Source organism: Lates calcarifer, linkage group LG9 (assembly GCF_001640805.2).
Source record: "Lates calcarifer isolate ASB-BC8 linkage group LG9, TLL_Latcal_v3, whole genome shotgun sequence".
Lineage (NCBI taxonomy): Eukaryota > Metazoa > Chordata > Actinopteri > Centropomidae > Lates > Lates calcarifer.
In genome coordinates, this window is record NC_066841.1 from 10458640 (window position 1) to 10471239 (window position 12600).

Genomic DNA, 12600 nt, shown 5'->3' on the forward strand with positions numbered 1-12600 from the left:
AATTATACAGCTGGTTTAAGAATAATTAATGGAAACTTTTATTTTGAAAGGTCATCTGTAGCTCCAAAACAAAGCTTTCTCTCTTTTGTTGTTACACTTTCTCTTTCTCAAATATTTTTTTTGCGATATCATTAAAAACATGCCTGAGGAGAGAGGACTCGCAGGTGTTTCTGTTAACACCATTCAAAGATCTGGGGAATAATAATAGAGGAAGTCCTCACAGTCAGAAGATCACAATCTCTAAACAAACGGGTATTATGATGGTTATTATTACTATTATTACCCATGGATACCTTTATATATTATTTTTCACAGCCTGGTTTCCTTGATAGTATCTTTTACAGCTGATGGGTTAAATTGTCCTTCAAAGAGTTTTTGTCTTTGATGAGATCTGCATCAAGAGGATGTGATTACTGACTATGATAAGAGGCTAAATTAAATATGTGGAATGTCCTTGTCAGACCAAACAGCTAAGCAAACCATTGCACTAATAGCCAGAGGGATCCTTGCAATGTGAAAGGCAATTTAATGTTTTATGAGTCATTTCTGAGAAGACTATCATTTACAGATGATCATTTAAAGGCAATAATTCAAAGATGACCATTTAAAAGCCATTTAATTGAACATATCCTGCAGCTGTCTTTGGTTCTTTTAGTTGTTCAAAACAGGCTGGCAAGGAGATTTAATATGCTGAGTCAGAAGTGTTTTAACTTAATGTCAACGTAAGACAGTGTTTGATGCCATAAAATCTGATTTCCCCACTTAAACTCTTTGAAACTTTTATTGTATCAGCCTGTGCCCATCAGTAGTTCAGTTACACTGGTGTTTCAAATCAGTTCGCTTTTATTATTTTAATTTAATGTTATTAAATTTTTTTGTCTAAAGTGACAACTTGTTACAACATCCCAAACACGCTCCATTAAAACATAAATTGCCTGAAGAGGAATCAGAAATGTTGTTCAAAGCACACACACAGCATTATTGCTGAGTTAAGGAAGAAACACAAGGTAAGTTTCAACCACGAAGGGACTCGAACCCTCAATCTTCTGATCCGAAGTCAGACGCCTTGTCCATTAGGCCACGTGGTCACATGTGTAAGCAAAATCCGTGTACTTTACTGATTTTTACTGACAGGAAATGACACATGCACCAGTGAACCAAACAGCCACCTGCCACAGCCAATGAGCATGTGTTTTTCCAAAGACTTGATAATATATTTTACATACATATTCTGCCTGTTTTATAGTTGTTGTGCACTGTTGAACTGGGACACAGCTATTGTCTGTTCATACATAAACATACACAATTAGACAAGATTTTTAAAATTAGCCAAAAACTGAGACCATCTATGTGTGTGTGCAGGGTTTATGAACAAAAGTTTAAACAAAAAAGGACAAACAACTTCTCTTTTTCATAGAAGACACTGTGATGTGTTGTAGTAGAAAAAGCACAGGTGTAAATAATGAAATTAATCACTGTCACAGTTTACTGGGATGCTTGAATAGAACAGAGTCATCATCATCAGTAACACCTGTGCTTTTCCTGAAAACTGAATCATGTCAGTAGCTGTAATTTCGTTATAATTCTAAACAGGTTTTGAATAGGCAGTGTGGTGAAGTGACAAAATAAAGTATGTTCTGTTAAAAGAAAAAATGAATTGGATGGTGGTGAAACAGCTCTAACACTTCAAAAACCAAACAACTTTGATTCCTCTTTCTCACTCTCTCTTTTTTTTAGTTAATTAGCAGTGGCATTCTGAAGTCGCAGCTTGATTGACATTTGACAGAAAGTATTTCACCATTTTCTGTTTTGTTGTGTACTAACTGTAAAAACAGTACACTGTAAAGATTAGTATTAGTTTGCATTTAAAATTCTAGATAAACTTCATAACACAGTTTCCAGCGCATGAGTATCCTCACATCTACCCAGCTCCTCTAACAATAATCCTTTAACCCTCAGCTCAGTCCCTTTCCAGGCAGCTCGGTTCCAGCTCAGCACACCGTGTGTAGAAACGAGCTCAACCACGTCTAGTTGGCAACACTGGACTTTCCTGCAAAGCTCCCTTATTCCCCAGACAGACGACGTATCCAGACCCAGATTCTGGAGACGTGGGAGGGGGGGAAGGGGTGCGGTCGATCCTAACGCTGCTGTTCTTCTCCCTGCAGGTCGTGAGCCATGACTCAGTCCTGGTTCCTCCTACTTCGTGTTTGTCCGGAAATCCACCCGGGACCTGTTTGCCGATGGAGACCCCACGATGAGCTTGAGTGCTCCAGATAACACAGTTCATCGGGTCACAGAGAGACACGGATCCACCCACCACTGTAATGTATCCAGTCTGAAAGGACTCCTTGACCCACCTTGCACTGTGATATAGACACACACAGAAAACACACAATCAGAAAGATATAGCTCAGCCAATTCATAAATTCTATAGACATTTAAAAGTTCCTAACCCCTTCTAATTTGTCTACATTTACTGAAGCCTTGGCAGATTCTCTTATTTAATGTATCCACTGTTGTCATCATGGCTCTGCCATTCCCTCCCTGTCCAGCAGGTGTTCCTGCCATTCATCATCACCTGACTGCCACACCCACCCTGCTCACCTGCAGCTTATTCTCTCATTAGCTCCCCAGACACATGTACCTGCTTTCTCTAGCTCCCCAATAGTTTGGCAGGTTGTTTATTGTGCTCCCTGCTGTGGTGTCGCAGTCTTGCCTTTTATCCTCCTCGCTTTATTACTGACCTATGCCTGCCTGATTATGCCCCTTTGGACTTGCTGTGTTGTTGTTTTTTTCTTGTCTCTGCTTGTTAACTTACCCGGTTTTAACATCGACTCGCTTTAACCTTGCTTCAGTTCACTGTGTTCTCCCTGTGAGACATGCTTTTCAGTCAACACCTTGCTTGCCAAGATTGTTACAGTTATACAGAAAGATTGAAACTTTTTAGGAACTTTGAAGAATAAGAAAGTCCTGTAGACCTCTGACCTGAGAGATAAGTTTCTTCATACATGATATTGTAAATTAGCATGATTTATAGGATGAAGTACTGCAGCAGATACCAAACTGGACCAAGGTAACTGTTCTGCCAGCTTCTGACTGCACATTTTGTTCCAGTGTGTGTGTTAGGTTGCATTTCTTGAGAAACACAACATTAGCTAATAGGTTTTGGTCCCATAGATGGAAAAATACAGAAAGAGGAACATGAAAAAGTTGCAAAACTGCCGATGTCAGAAAAATTTGATCATCACATCTTCCTTCTTGGTGCGAATAAGCAACGAGAAGGAAGTTTCCTAAAGTGCTTACATCCCTAAAAATTTCAATTACAGCTTTCAATTTTCTTTTTACTGGAAAGTATAGTAGTGCTGATTTGCATGCAATATTATCACATACTATTCAAAAAAAAAAAAAAAAAAAAAAAAACTGAATTGCTTTCAGCCTATCTTGTGTAGCAGAGAGGGGGGATAAAGGGTGTGTGAGGTGAGAGGGTTTCTTATAAACCCTCTCACCTCACCTGACCCTTTTTGTGTCCTGTCCACACAACTTTCCCTGCCTTAAACCACCCCACATCCTTCCAGTTGGTGTTCATACTGCCATGTCTGAAATCTGCCACAGACTTTATATTTGATCCTCATGACAAATCCCATAATGGGAGTATTTGGAGGAACAGTTTGTTCCACAGTCAAACTCATCATTCTGGAGAGGCATCTTAGTAAAAGTCTTCTAACTGAGTGATATCCCTGCAGTTGTCTGTTTTTATATTGGACATCCTGTCAGGAAGCAAACAGTTATAGCGGCTTCCTGAGTTGTAGCAACCCTTCAAATTGGATGAGAGCATCTGCTGCTTCATTAAGAAATCCAGCCAGAGGATGTTCTTTCTGTGAAAATGAAGAAGCAACAGCCTCGAAGGAACCCTGCAGAGTTTTCTTTGTAAACAAAGACTGTTTTGTTTACAGTCAGTGTTTCTCAACAAGAAACTGTGCGTATCCTTAAGGTCTAACAACAAACATTTGCAAAGGCCCTTTTTGCATTGTTTGCATCAGCTTGTTGTTTTCTTATTTTCCATTTACTGGGGAACTGCTTACAACACACCTCCCATCAAATGGCAATATTACATCACCCCCACCCCACCTCCATGCTTGTGATGTGCACGTGATATCCATGCACATGTACTAGTAAGACATGCAAACAAAAAATATACAGGGACATGCTCCACAGCACCACTTGTGGTCAAAACCTGTAACCTTTTAAAAGCCATTCTGGTCACCTTCTCAGTTTCTCAAGGACAACCTCCAGCGTGTTATCCACTCTCTTACTGTATGTTGGTGATTGGCTGTCAGCTGACTCCATAAAAGAACCGCATGGCACGGGGGCAAAGAAGAGGGCAGGGAGAATCACCCCCGACCCTGTGCAAACTAACCATCTGTTCCAAAAAACTTTGCTTTAAGAGACTGGTGCTGATTCAACAAAATTAAAATCATGAGGTGGTGTCGGACCCAACCGGCTATTGTAAAAGTCTCCTTCAGATTATCTACTGGCTGCAAAAGTGAATTGATTTCTTCTTTAAAAAAACAAGGCTCAGCCACTGTAAAGCATCTGTGAGCCAAAAATTAGCTTCAAATTAGATTTTACTTGTTGAAGTTTCTGCATGTGTCTCCTTAAAGCCATCGTAATGTGGTTGATCAACTGCAGACCAGAACATGTTGACATGCCCAAAGGATTATCAAACATATTGCCTTAATATTTCCACCTCTGGCTGTGCAGCAAAGACAGAAGGATTGTGTGGAGAAAACAGCTTTATTACTCCGGAGGCAACCGACCCAGAGAACTGTAAAATTGGTCACAGAAATGGTATTGATCTGGCTTTTCAAAGCTCTGTTGTGACTTGACTCGTAATGCTCCTTTTGTAAATGCTCCCTCTCTGCTCTGTCTTTACCCCCCTCCCCACCTGCTACATGTGATATTATCATAGAATGTGTGAGAGAGAAGCTATTGTTAGATTTTGATTGAATGGCTGAGATTTCATTACTGTGGTGTAATTTGCAAAAGTAAAAGTCATCTTCAAACAAAGATTAAGATTAAAGATTAAGTATTAGTTTTAAGTCATTTATTCAGAGAAACCTTGAGAAAATCACCCTACTGAAGGGCTTGTCAGTAAAGGAGATCCCTCTGAAAAGATTAAAAGTTTCCATAATTGATCTTGAGTCATGCTTTGGTAAATGTACATGGGACTGCCCATTCACAGCACGGGGTGACCTTGTGAGAAGCAGGAATGGCCCTCACACAGATTCCAACCTGGGCTGCAGCATAATGGAATTGGAGATGAGGAGGATGAGCCAGTGCAACCAGCTTGCGCAGACAATGACTGATCATCTGGGGAATGCTACCTAACATAATGCATTACTGCAACATAATTGACTTTAGTGCAAGACAAGATCCCTACGGACTAACAGTTTAGCCTCAAGGTCACAGGTTTTGGACAGAGAGCAACATGAGTATGAGGAGGTTTACGTCAAGAATAGGTGGACAAAAGAGTAAAATACACAAAGAGATCCATTACCCTTGACCTTGCTAACAGCAGAATGGATGAAACAGTGTGGTTATATACATCTCACAACAACCATGGATCCCATTTAATGGAATCTTGACCTTCTACAGCAATTCAACAGCTTCTTCCCTGGATAGTATTCCTGGGAATATCAGTCTTTACAGGACTGGTGAGAGATTTCTCAAGAGATACACTTCACCATGAAATGCAGCAATACATACATAAATTCTGTGCGCTGTACGATTATCTCATCGGTAGATGTGGTGGAGGAAGCTGCTTCTGACATTTAACGAGGCCCGCTGACTGGGTCTGGCTTCAGTCTCTGGCCAAATGACAGCATATTTAGTGTCATCACCCATCAAGCATCTGTCAGTCTGCTGTGCCTCTTACCCTGATTGATGGTCACCCCCTGGTGTATAGTGAACAGCGTGCCATCCGACCACCGTGTCACTATCCGTAGTTAATGACCCGCTCGAAGGTTTCCATGACTGAACAGAGACCAAGAAAAGTTTCCTGCATGTCTGTGCAGACAGTCACAGCCACTTAATAATGCACACATAGTACATGTAAACAAATGGGTAAACAAGTTAATATGATTATTCCAGGCCACGGTGTGTGCTACTGATGGTATTTTAATGTGCACACATGTAGATTGTTTCTATCATCCATCATGCATAACTGCAAAGGGAATAGTTATTTACATTTTATGATGGTTTGTGCAAGACTTTTTCCCGCACTGAGGTGTATCCTGGCATTTTATCCTGAGATTAGACTGTAGCAGAATAAATCTACCATGAGGATTCTTGTATTTATTTATTCATATTAAGTGAAAGCCACAGAGCTTTGTATATGTGTTCAGGATGAGATGAATGAGCCCTTAATGCTCATCCTTGTTGAAGGTTATTAACTGATGTTAATGTTTCATTGTTAGATGCAGTGGGTTATGAAGATGGACTCCAAATGCAGCCACTCAAGTCCAATAACTTGTCCTGCTGGTAAAATGTTTATTGATGGAATAATCTGTGCAATGATTTGCCTGTTGTGTGGGACAAAGACATTATGCTTCAGCAGCGGCCCACAATAAAAGAAGAGTGGGTTTTCGTACAATAGTAATGTTTCAGTCTGATTGCTAGACTATAAAAGTGGAGAGGGGGAGTGAAAGTTTTACTAGAAGGTAGAAAAGGAAATCAGTCTTGTGTAAAATGAGCTCAAATCTTTAATCCCTGTTGGGTAAACCCTGTATCTGTCCCAGGGATATGGAGGAGAAACTCTCACTGTATATAGGAATTAAATGGAAAAAGAAATGATTTTATTTGGATTGTACAGCATGTAGTGATTTTCACTCATATTTCCACCACATCTAATGTCAAATAAGAAATTATTTATATTGCTTCCATTAAACTGAGAACAATATCAGAGCAGTGGAGGCTGACCAAGCTGATAACTAGTTTTATTCTACACTGATCAGCTGTTCATTCATATGTAATTGTGAAAAGTGCACTACAAAAGTAAAAGAGATTTAATAAAAGAGCAGGAGATAGCTTTTCTTCTTCCTGATATTCTCTCCAGTTGTTTCTCAAGAGACACGTCTTGCATCAGGGCCCTGCTATTGAACATGAAGGTCCCCTTAGAGCTGTTTTCCACCTGTCAGGATGTTTTTAGGTCTCCTGGGGTGGCAGCTGCCATGTTTTCCTGATTGTGGGATTAGACGGATGGGGTAAGGATACCGGGCTAGAGATAGCATCAGCACTCAACAACAACATGACGTCAACGGAGTCACCATGATGTGTAGCTTGATTGTCTGTTTTAATGCATGTGGTGACTTATTTCTTTCTACTTTGCTCCAAACTGATCTGATGTATCATGTTGATTGGACGGAAAAGACAGGATACATAAAGTACACAACCCTGTCAGAATGTAATCTCGTAGAATTATCTAAGAAATACAAATGATCCAGTTTCAAATAACTTTGAGTGTTTGTGTAAAGGATTTTTAACATTATGTGCTAATTCAGCTCATACACCATTTTTTACTCTGCATACATCAATCATTTAAAGAAACATGGGATTCAGTTCACTCATTGTATTAGTATTATAGTATGTAATTTTTTCACCATTTAGACACACCATTAAACAAAACTGTAACTTCTTTGAAAGAGTTTACACCAAATACTGTTCATGCAGTAATAGCTTTTTTGTCTTTTTTAAAATGACATGTACTTATATTTTCTATGTAAACATTGACTCTGCAGTTCCCTTCAGTTCTGTGAGTGTTTTCAGTGTCTTTTAACTCATTGTTTTTGGTTTTCTGACTAGCATCTTTGTTTTGGTTTACTCAGTATTCTTTTCTGATGCAGGAGGCACTTTAAAAACCCACTGTGCACTACCTTCACAGTGCTAAACAGCTTTTAGCAAAGAGCCAGATATTTCTCCCAGGAGTTAGTAAAGACCAAAGTCAAAGTTAAAGGAGAGCACATATTGGACTTACATTCATCAGGGGGCCAGAAAGTGACTTTCTAACAAGCTTTTCAACATTAACTTAAAAATTTGGCTGCATGTCAAAATCAGTAACTGAAAGAGAGTTTTACATATAATATATAAATCTCAAGAAATATTTTTTGCACATCTGTTACAGACACTTCTACCGATGAATTAACTACCAGTGATGATGAGAACTGTCTAGATTTACTCATTTTTGATTAAGTATTCATATGCAATTTTTTTTTATGATGTCTTACAACCCTTAAAATAGCTTAAATTATCTTGATCTATCTATTATTTTACAATATCTTGGGACCATTTTGACTGAGGTGAGGTTTAGTCAGACTTTTTGTTGTTTGTCAGGGAATCACCGCTCCAGTCTTTTCTTTATAGAGCTGTTGGAAAGCGCCAGCATGACCATCAACCAATCACACCTCTGGATTTTAGGGCGTCACACCATGAGTGGCCAATCAGATTTTTATGCCACACCTAGTCTGTCCCCAGACATTCCTGAGGCGGTCAGAGTTATTCAAAAGGGTACAGCAATTGATGTCCTCATTATATTTTAATACATCACTTGAATACGTGCTGATGAAAAAATTCAATAAGCACTCGTAGGTGCTCTTCTGGCCCTCACAGGGTGCAAGAAGAAATGAATTACATCACTATTGGTCATGAAGATTCATGATGAATCTTTCATCAGGATGCCAGGGAATTCTCACAATTGCTGTTAATGACAAAGCGTGCCATCTGCCACGGCAACAGGTAATTTAAGGAATCCATCATAATCTGCTGTCACAGACGTGAACAAACAGGCTGCAGACAACACCCAAATGCCTGGTTGTCTGTTCTCTACCAACAAGCAATAAGTTTACTCTCTGTGCTTAGGATGTTTCAGACATCCTAAGCACATACATTCAGAAGTGCATTTTTCATCTCATTTTAATTGAACATGTTTTACAGCATGATGACATCATAACCCTCCTCAAACAGGCCAGTGCATTAGACCCGAGGTTCACGTATACACCGGTGCGTGGTACAGTCTGACCCAACCAAGGACACATTAGTGTCAGGGAAGTTGACCGAGCCAGAGCAGGCACTCATGCTGAATGTGAATTGCAATAAAGCATTTTATCATCAAATATTCATGAATCACCGTGCATTACAGCCCGTGATGTACGCCGGTGTCTAATTGCCAATTACACCTGCAGCTCACAGAGCCTGATGGTGAAAATGATAGTGAGCGTAACAATATGACAGAAAAATGTGTGAGGTCGTTTCTTAATACACTTCTCATTTAATAAATCTAACACCATAAAAATAATAAACATCTTAATGAACATGTTTTGAAGGACAATGAAGGATCTCTGTTAGAAGATAACTATAAGAAGGTGACCTCGAGAGGAATTTAATAAAGAGCGTCACACCCATCCCAAAAAAAACACCAGCGGTGGAGATTAAGAGATGTGACATCTGTACTGACATCTTAACAGCTTGGTTTATAGTGGTGAAACAAGAAAAACACACATCCTTTGATGTCAGTAGAAGCCTTTTTTTATGAGTGTATCCAGGTCTCATCTACACCTTATACTCTATGAATACAATGCTGCTAGAGGAAACTGACATTGTTGTTGTTGTTTCATGATGCATTTTGTGGAAATATCTGGCTTGAACTAATATTCAGTGAGGAATTTCACACAAATGTCATGTTTCCTGCATAAATAGAGTAAAAAAAAGTATGTAGATCATATAGCTGATTACTGCGCTATGAAAACCATGGATCAACTGGTGTCATGAGGTAAGAAAAACGGCCCTGTTTTTAGCTTTGCGGTAGTGTTTCTTCTTGTCTTTGGATGGCGACAGTACAATAAAATATGCAATTTGTGGGTCTCAAGAACGAGCTTGTTATTATTCCTTCATTGTTTTTCTGTCTGAATGACATCTGCATGCTGTTCCTCTTCCATTTCTCCCTCTTACCATGTTGAAGGATTTATGTGGAGTTTCTTCCTTGTTCCACTTTGTGACTTTGGGCTATATAAATACAATTCACTTGACTGAATTCTCCACTGACTGGTAGCTCAGTCACAAATGTATCACAGTGATTATCCAAACCACTTTTTGTGCCAAGCCTCTAACAAACCCAGATAAAGTAAATGGGGGGACAAAAAAACAATGGATATCTGACACGTTTCTTTTGTACGTGTTGGGGAGCTGTTTCAATTCTGATCACATAAAAGCTGTCTGTGGTGCGACCTCATAGTTTCTGAAACCAAAGGTTCTTTAGTCAATTACAAAAGCAATCAATAATCCCAAATGAATCTTTGACGGTAAGCTGTTTTGATGTAGGTGCCATTGATGAGATTTTTGGAACTTCTTTCTGCACTGTTAGTTTTATAGATTGCATTTGCCATGTGGGGAAAATGCTGTTCCAGTTTGTTTAGTTTAAAATGACCTGTGTTTCCTTAAAATAAACATGAATCTCATCACAAGGAGCTAGTTACATCAAGAAGAGGACAAAATGACACACAATAGCATATGAATGTCAAGTAAGTTGTGTTACGGAACTTGCCTTTAATATGTTGTTCAACCACACATGGACCTCACGAGATAAGACATCAAGAAATATAAATCCAAAGAGATGTCTAACCAGGGGACTTTAGCTCCTCCACCATGTTTAACAGCAGGGGCCGGTGTCACAAAGACAGATTTTGACTGTTGCTTAGATTGACCTAGTCACCAGCCTAGAGAGGAATGTCTAAACTCATTTATTGCACGAAGCAGCCCACTTTTTAAACCTCCTAACAGCATAAAACCTCAGCTCAGTGCAGACCTGTAGCAGAGCTGAGCTGCTTGTGGCTTCTTAATGCAGCAGGACTCAATACTTCTGCTAACTCATCAGTCAGGCTCAGGATATTTTTCTTTAAAGGCAAGCAAAAAATTACTGACGATGTCCTCGCTGCTGTATATTTCCTGCAGCTGTAAAAACTCTTTGCCTTCTCATTACTAGCTTCACAACATTGTTGGGGGAAAAAACACAAATTATCAGCCAAGTTTTGCTCTTTTTTGTCACTCAGTGCCACCGGTCGGCAGGTGTCACTGATTGTTACCATGGAAACGTGGCTCTTAGTTAGCCTGTGGGTAGAGTGGAAAACTTTAGGGCGAAAAATAACTTGGCCTTTATTCCTTTCTGTGCAGCTTGCATTTGTCTGATCTGAGAGCAACATTAATCTTTGGATTTCTGAATTTTAAACAATCTTGGTAGAAAAACAGAGTCAGAATTCCAACCTGTGTGCTGTTTTATACCATTAAAAATACCTTTGTTAACTTACTGTAAGATATTTTACAAGAGTTTTCCTCCATCTAGCTCTGAATATTTCCATCCTGACCTCCTGGATGTCAGCAGCCAGTGGTTCTGATATCTCTTACCTCCCTGCTTTCAGGTCTGTTGCCTCTGTGGACAGCTCTCAGCCTGCCCTGGAGGCTTAATTTGATGAAGATAGGATGGATGTCAGGATGGAGGTGCTCTCAACTGGTGGAGGCCCCCGGGCTGGGATGAGCTCCCTCTCTGTCATCCCTGCTGAATGACCGGCGTGGCTACTTTTGAACCCTGAGAGGCATATATTAGCTGTCTACTCGTGGTTGCAGCTGCATGGCCATCTATTGCGTTACACAGGTGTCTCTCACACTCCTATCTCATAAAATATTAGCAGGTCTGGGTGTGAGGAGTCTGAGAGTGACTGAGCTGTTCACAGAGGCTTTTCAGACTTCTCTAGAGAATAAGAAATGTCTTGGCTCAGAATGCTGTATATAGATAAAAGAACAGTCTGAACACATTTATTTTACTCATTTGCAGAATCGTTACATTTTGCTATGAAGGTAATTGTGCTTTATGCTCAAGAAACTATGTTTTAAGTGACTGTTTAATAACAGCTCTGTTTGTACTCATCTATGGATTCATGCTATCGAATATGTTTCATGAATGCAGTGTCTATGTTGGATATTTGAGAATATTATTGGCTTTGACATATGCTGCAAAGAACATTTTCTAATTTAATTCCTATCAACATGTGTTTTTAGGAACAGCAAGTATCACAATTACAGGATGTCTGTGCTACTTCCAGAATTTTAAAGACTGCATGGAAATGATTTAAGTCTCAGACTCCATGTATCCTCCATGTATCCATCATGTTGCGCAGGAGAAAGAACAAAGCCTGTTTTTCAGGTTTTAAGAAGTTGGCTTGTGTGAGCACAAAACCTGCAGGAGGCTCAGGTGCAGCCAAAAGAGACAATCCCCTCATGTTCAGAGGGGAATAGACCTGTCAGTCCTGCAAAACCCTTGAAGAACCAACCAGCGGAACCACATGCAGCTCTCTCCGTCTCTCAGCACACATCACACTTATCTGGCGTGAACCAGGGTGGAAAGATAGAAATGCAGAGGATCATCATGCAAAATGCAGGAATTCTCAGCAAGGGGATTTTTGTTTGTGTTTTCTGAGGGTTTTTTTCTGCATTGTTGATTTGGATGCATCGCATTGAACATTCATCACATTTCAACGAGTCGTACGGCTGGTTCTG

At 39.8% G+C, this 12600-nt stretch overlaps 1 long non-coding RNA gene and 1 other non-coding gene across 2 annotated transcripts; both read right to left on the minus strand.

The window, feature by feature from the left end:
• Window positions 1-1015: 1015 nt before the first annotated feature.
• trnar-ucg (transfer RNA arginine (anticodon UCG)) lies at window positions 1016-1088 on the minus strand. Its single transcript has one exon. It is a non-coding gene; the product is annotated as a tRNA-Arg (tRNA).
• A 263-nt stretch (window positions 1089-1351) lies between these two features.
• On the minus strand, window positions 1352-2552 carry LOC108879819 (uncharacterized). The gene is made up of 2 exons (XR_001960400.2): window positions 2454-2552; window positions 1352-2363 (listed from the first exon to the last, which is right to left on the minus strand). It is a non-coding gene; the product is annotated as an uncharacterized LOC108879819 (long non-coding RNA).
• Window positions 2553-12600: the final 10048 nt, after the last annotated feature.